This window comes from Nycticebus coucang, chromosome 20 (genome assembly GCF_027406575.1).
Source record: "Nycticebus coucang isolate mNycCou1 chromosome 20, mNycCou1.pri, whole genome shotgun sequence".
NCBI classification, from domain to species: Eukaryota; Metazoa; Chordata; class Mammalia; order Primates; family Lorisidae; genus Nycticebus; species Nycticebus coucang.
This window is the reverse complement of record NC_069799.1, coordinates 39,225,127-39,232,477: the sequence shown is the minus strand read 5'-3', so window position 1 is coordinate 39,232,477 and position 7,351 is coordinate 39,225,127. Positions and strand designations below refer to the sequence as shown.

Below are 7,351 nucleotides of genomic sequence, written 5' to 3'. Positions count from 1 at the left end.
TCTGAAAGTAATTTTAATCTACAAGCTAGATGTCCCCAGACTATTGCCAAAACTGTCTTAAAAACATTTTGGATAAATGTGACAAAGATTACCTCAGTTGTGTTCCAAACTACTAAGAATAAAGAAGGGAGGAAATAGTCCTTGAGGATTCAGATGTCTTAGAAAGATTTAAGAAGTCTTAATACTTTGAAAGAGCTTTTAAGAAACCTTTATCTATTTTTCTTTGCTCTGGCCACATACTGAGAAGACTTGAAAACTGTTTACTTAAGAGTATGGATTTTTAATTTTTTTTTTTTTATTATAGTAAAGTCGCCCCCTGATTTCTAAAAAGTTCTTGTGGTTGTTAGAAAGGAAGAAAAAAAGAGAGAGAAAGAAGGAAGGAAGGGAGGGGAGAAGGAGAGAAGGAAGTCAGAGTACAAGAAACTGTGAAAAAATCTACTCGAATTAGTTATAGAGAATGTTTTTCCTTCCCCCCCCAAAACTCAGTGATTTTTTTTTTTCCTGTCTATGACTTTCTTTTTTTTTTTTTTTTTTGTAGAGACAGAGTCTCACTGTACCGCCCTCGGGTAGAGTGCCGTGGCGTCACACGGCTCACAGCAACCTCTAACTCTTGGGCTTACGTGATTCTCTTGCCTCAGCCTCCCGAGCAGCTGGGACTACAGGCGCCCGCCACAACGCCCGGCTATTTTTTTTTTGTTGCAGTTTGGCCGGGGCTGGGTTTAAACCCGCCACCCTCGGCACATGGGGCCGGCGCCCTACTCACTGAGCCACAGGCGCCGCCCCTGTCTATGACTTTCTTATCTAGAATCTGCTGATCTCCCACAATTTGAAAAACTTGAAATATGGAAAAGTATTCTGTTTCAATTACAGATTTGAAATTATTTATTGTGACTGAAATGGGGTTATATAATACTTCTCCCTACCTTCTGCTTTTCTGCTTTGAACTTGTTCAGTCAGTATAATTCAATTTAATGAGGCTTAAATGAAATCGTATCTAAGTTTTATTTGAATGTCACAGAGAAGAATGAATGGTAGGGGCTTGGATAGGGTCTCTCTCTCTCTCTCTCTCTCTCTCTCTCCATTTCTATTTCTATTTCTTTCATTCTCTGAGAGGAAGTACTTTGGGGTTGATCAGCTAGACTGCTTACAGGTAGGTAGTAGTTCACTTTTTATATTATACAATAATAACTAAAGGTATATCATTGAAGTATATTTTATTAAAAGGTACTAATGGTAAAGAGTACTTCAAATAGTCCAAAGTGGAAATGAAAACATATCTCTTCAGAAATAATTTAGAAATATTAAGCTTTTAAAAATGTATCCTTCCTGTAGATTAGAACTTGATTCACGCTGAAAGCAGAATCCATTGAAAAGATAATTATTTTCTAAAGTAAACTTATTTTAAGTAAAAACTTAAATACAGCAAAATGCATAAATGATAAATATATAGCTCAAACAACTTTTACTAAGTGACAAACATGGGCAAGCTACACAGAGCAAGAGGTAGCATTAAGCGACCTCTTCCTCTTACTCAGATGCAGCCCCTGCCTTCCTCCGAAGCTGTGTCTTGACTTCAAATTTGACTTCTATTTTACCTCTTTTATGTTTACATGGAGGGACCTGGAACATATTCTCCTAAGTAAAGTGCCCCAAGAATGGAGGGAAAAGTGTCCAATGTACTCAGTACTTCTATGAAACCAACTTATATTTACTCACACTTTCTTATGAAAGATAGAACACAACTGTAGACCAGGATAAAGGAGAGAAATGGAGTGGGAAGGCAGGGGAGAGGGGAGGTTTGCTAGAGGGAGGGTAAATGGGGGGGGCACACCTATGGAGCATATTGCAAGCGTACAAGTCAAATCTATCAAGTTTAGAACATAAATGTCTTAACACAATAATCAAGTAAATGAGACAAAACCTGTATTAATTAGTTTGATGTTAGCACATCAAATTGTATACAAAAACCAACACATTGTACCCCACATATGCATAAATGTATTCATGATCTATGTGCATATGACTTAATAAAAAAAATTTGACTTCTAGCTAGGTTTTTCCTGTTTTTTAATTCCTCAAAAATGTGATAATAGAATAGACTCTTTTAGTCAGAGTGTCTGACTTTTTAAATTCAACATTTTGTTTGAAAAATTGATCCACGTTGCTGTGTAGAATTATAGTTCATTCATTCTTATAGCTGAGTTGTATTCCATGTGAAACAGGGGAGTTCGTTTATCCATTGTCCTATTGAGAGACATTTGAATGGTTTCTAATTGGTTTGGGGTTCCTGCCAATATTGCTGCAATGATAATTTTGGACATATTTTTATGAAAACATGTACCTATTTCACTTGGTCATATTCTTCAAAATGAAATTGCTTCTGTGGCCGGACACAGTGGTTCATGCCTTTAATCCTAGCACTCTGGGTGGATAGCTCAAGCCCATGAGTTCAAGACCAACCTGAACAAAAGCAAGACCCCATCTCTACTAAAAATAGAAAAACTGAGGCAAGAGGATAGTTGAGCCTAAGAGTTGGAGGTTGCTGTGAGCTATGATAGCATGGCACTCTACCCAGTTCAACAGCTTGACACTCTGTCTCAGAAAAAAAAAAAAAATGAAATTGCTAGGACACAGGGCATGTGTAGGACATATTGCCAATAATTTTCCAAATTTGCATGCCTACCAGTACTGTATTCAAGCTTCAGGTTCTTCACCTCCAAATCAACACGTTATATGCTTTATTTTTTTCCAACAGTTGCCATTCTAAAGAGTATGTAGAAATATTATATTTGAATTTGCATTTTTCTGGTGACTAATGAAATTTAGCATCTTTTCATATGTATTTTGGCTCCTTTAACATCTTATCTTATGATGTGCCTTTTCCAATCTTTTGCCCTTATTTCCGTTTGATTAGCTCTCTTTTATTGAACCATTTAAATATTAAGGGTGCATACATAAAATGTTCTTGAATTCTTGGTTTGTGGGAGGTTTTTGTTTTTTCTGTAACAATAATCATTTATTGGGAGTGTTTTGTTTTGTTTTGTTTTGTTTTTAAATTTCTGATTACTGTAAGGGGACAATCAGGTTACATTGTTTGTGTTTATCAGGTAAAGTCTAAGTTGTAGTTGAGCCCTTCACCCAGTAGGTGTGCCATACACCCCTACATTGTGCCTGTTAGCAAACAGCTTACCAGACGCCCTCTCCATTCTCCTCCCTTCCCCCCACTTGAATTTGTGTTTTTCTCTCATATGGGCATGTAGTTGTTCCTCTACTGGTTTCATAGAAGTATTGAGTACATTGGGTGCTTTATTTTCCATTCTTGTGATACTTTACTGAGAAGTATGTTCTTCAACTCCATTCAGGTTAATATAAAAGATGCAAAGTCTCTATATTTCTTTATGGCTGAATAGCATTCTCTGATTTGAATTTTTATTACCCTAGAATAAGAAAATTACTTGGCTTAACAGAATTTCTCAATTTAACTTATTCCCATTTAACAATTGGTCCTGCATCAGGTTTTACAATGTTCTGTTTAAAAACTATTTAACTGGGTGGTGCCTGTGGCTCAGTGAGTAGGGTGCCGGTCCCATATACCGAGGGTGGCGGGTTCAAACCCAGCCCAGGCTGAACTGCAAATTAAAAATAGCCGGGCATTGTGGCCGGCGCCTGTGGTCCCAGCTACTCGAGAGGCTGAGGCAGAAGAATCGCGGAAGCCCAAGAGCTAGAGGTTTCTGTGAGTCCTGTGATGTCATGGCACTCTACCGAAGGCGGTAAAGTGAGACTCTGTCTCTACAAAAAAAAAAAAAAGAACTATTTAACAGAAGGAGGGAGTGGAGTCTGGCCTGTGTATACCCAGGTCCTGCTTGAACCTAGATGAAGGAGAGCTAAGGCTGATCAGCCCAGACCTACTCAGGAGAGAGCTCTGAAGAAAATTTGATGAAATCAAAATGATGGATCCATATTCAGTTTTGGTGTCCAGCTTCTTACCACAAATGAGCGCCATACAAACTACTATACTTGTCACACAGGTTTCAAAACTTTGCAAAAATTGTCATCAACTTAGACCTGGGAATGACACTTTCTGAGAACAATACAATTTGCTTTCGTTATATAAAAATTTAAGCTGACAGATTTGAAGATTTGCAGAAGTCATGTTGTGACACATTTAACATGCACAAAAAACTAACCTCCCCCCCGCCCCGCAACTGCATATAATTGACTTAGATGATGCCATTTTTCTGAGAGAAAAATTTGGAAGACAGCATGTACCTGGTTGGAAGCTTTTTCCAAAATCTATGCAGATGTTGATTCTGAGGACCACCACAGAAGAAAACCTTCATCGGATGGAAAAACAGCTAAAGCTTTGAGGTCATTACAATGTACAAATCAAAGAAAGCAAACTAAATTTTCTCCAGAATCTGGTAAAAGGGGAAAAAGGCTTACAAAAAAAAAAAAAATGCAATGGCTGGTTCAGCTAGACAAGTGATACCAGCAAAGAGTAAGGTCTTTGATATTCAAGGTCTCCTGACTTTCAGTGGAATGGACCTCTCTGACTGTCTTCATAAAGCCTGAAGGATGTTTCTATGGTTGTCCTTCCTGTGATTCTCCCAAATGTGGAGCTGAGCGTCACTGTGAGTGCAAGCGGCTGTATGAGCGCATTGAAACTGAAAGAGGGGAAATAATTCATAATAAACTTGCTTGATAATTTGTAGTATCAAACCATGGGGGACTTTAAAGGTACTCTATTTCTTTTTTTTTTTTTTTTTTTTTTTGGTTTTTGGCCGGGGCTAGGTTTGAACCCGCCACCTCCAGCACATGGGACGGGCGCCCTACTCCTTGAGCCACAGGCGCCACCCTAAAGGTACTCTATTTCTAAAATTCACTCATTTTTAAATACATTTTAAGCTTGATTGCCAAATGACAGAGATTTTAAAGCCACTTCCATATCAACTCAGTATGCACTATTTTGCATTTTAGGTGCTTTAAAATTCAGTATTTGATGGGCAGTTAAGATGGGCTATTTCTCAGAGGTCTGCATTAAGCCATTCTAGGCCAATATAAACTATTAAGGTATATGGGCAATCCTTGATATGCATGGTTTCCATAGGCAAAAATTTCTGTGACCGTATTTCATTAAACAATACCCATCTCCTAACAGCATGATTTGAATCTCAGTTACATGACAAAAAAGCTTGTCTGCTAGCTCTTCAGTCCACAGATCACTATGTAAGTAACAAATGTTCTTCATGATCAGTGATCAATCATGTTACTTCTTCCCAATTCTGCCAGTGATTAGTCCCTGTGCCTCTGTTATTTGATTCATGTCCAGCAAAGCATGTAGTTATGTTGTCTCCTTGCCACCCATCTGACATTTTACAGAGGTAGACAATTGAAAAGATAGCCAACAAAAATGAAAGTGTAGCAAAGAAATGAAAAAGTAGTAATGCTAGAAGTGAAATTTGGATGGAACATTAATGGAATCGTAGAAGAAATCACTGATCATGGTATGTTGGTGCTGTTGGTGTTCTAGAGACTCTCGATATGTATCGAAAAGAAATTAGTGAAGGCAATTATCAACATAAATGACAACAGTGGCTGTGATGAAAAGGATGAATATGTCACAGAGGAAGTGGTCATAATTTTTTTAAAATAAAACTTCACAATATAGGCTCACACCTGTAATTCTAGCACTCTAGGAGGCCGAGGCAAGAGGACTGTTTGAGCTCAGGAATTTGAGGCCAACCTGAGCAAAAGCAAGACCCTGTATCTACTAAAAATAGAAAAATTAGCCAAGTGTGATGGCAGGCTCCTATAGTCCCAGCTACTCTGGAGGCTAAGGCAGGAGGCTATCTTGGGCCCAGCAGTTTGAGATTTCATTGAGCTATGACACCAGGGCACTCTAGTCCAGGGCAACAGAACAAGACTCTATCTAAAACGAACAAACAAAAAAACTCTAAGGAAAAAACTTTGCTTTAAAGGCTATTTCATGTGGATACAGAAATATTTTACAACATGGAAAGTACAAACAATAAAATGATAGAAGTTGATTCAAACTTAAAAGGAATATGGCAATTTGCTATGGTATAGAAAAATGTTTATTCGGTATCACAAGTTATTTGAGAAAAAGAAAAAAAGACGAGTGCTATTCAGACTACCCTTAAATAGTTTTCACAATGAAATAAAACACTTTAATTCTCAGTGTTTCTAAATTTTTTAATTACAACAGACTCAATAAATACTTTTTTTTTTTTTAATTGTTGGGGATTCATTGAGGGTACAATAAGCCAGGTTACGCTGATTGTAATTGTTAGGTAAAGTCTCTCTTGTAATCATGTCTTGCCCCCATAAAGTGTGACACACACCAAGGCCCCACCCCCCTCCCTCCAACCCTCTTTCTGCTTTTCCTCCCCCCCATAACCTTAATTGTCATTAATTGTCCTCATATCAAAATTGAGTACATAGGATTCATGCTTCTCCATTCTTGTGATGCTTTACTGAGAATAATGTCTTCCACTTCCATCCACGTTAATACAAAGGATATAAAGTCTCCATTTTTTTTTAATAGCTGAATAGTATTCCATGGTATACATATACCACAGCTTGTTAATCCATTCCTGGGTTGGTGGGCATTTAGGCTGTTTCCACATTTTGGCGATTGTAAATTGAACTGCAATAAATAGTCTAGTACAAGTGTCCTTATGATAAAAGGATTTCTTTCCTTCTGGGTAGATGCCCAGTAATGGGATTGCAGGATCAAATGAGAGGTCTAGCTTGAGTGCTTTGAGGTTTCTCCATACTTCCTTCCTTTCAGAAAGGTTGTACTAGTTTGCAGTCCCACCAGAAGTGGAAAAGTGTTCCCTTCTCTCCACATCCATGCCAGCATCTGCAGTTTTGAGATTTTGTGATGTGGGCCATTCTCACTGGGGTTAGGAAAGACTTCATGAAGAAGACTGCCGTGGCAATTGCAACAACAACAAAAATAAACAAATGGGACTTCATTAAACTGAAAAGCTTCTGTACAGCTAAGGAGACAACAACCAAAGCAAAGAGACAACCTACACAATGGGAAAGGATATTTGCATATTTTCAATCAGACAAAAGCTTGATAACTAGGATCTATAGAGAACTCAAATTAATCCACATGAAAAAAGCCAACAATCCCATATATCAATGGGCAAGAGACATGAATAGAACCTTCTCTAAAGATGACAGACGAATGGCTAACAAACACATGAAAAAATGTTCATCATCTCTTTATATTAGAGAAATGCAAATCAAAACAACCCTGAGATATCATCTAACCCCAGTGAGAATGGCCCACATCACAAAATAAATACTTTTAAACTTAAAA

General features: G+C 37.8%; 1 pseudogene; it reads left to right on the top strand.

Moving 5' to 3' along the window:
• Positions 1-3,947: 3,947 nt before the first annotated feature.
• LOC128572603 (ARL14 effector protein-like) lies at positions 3,948-4,702 on the top strand (annotated as a pseudogene).
• Positions 4,703-7,351: the final 2,649 nt, after the last annotated feature.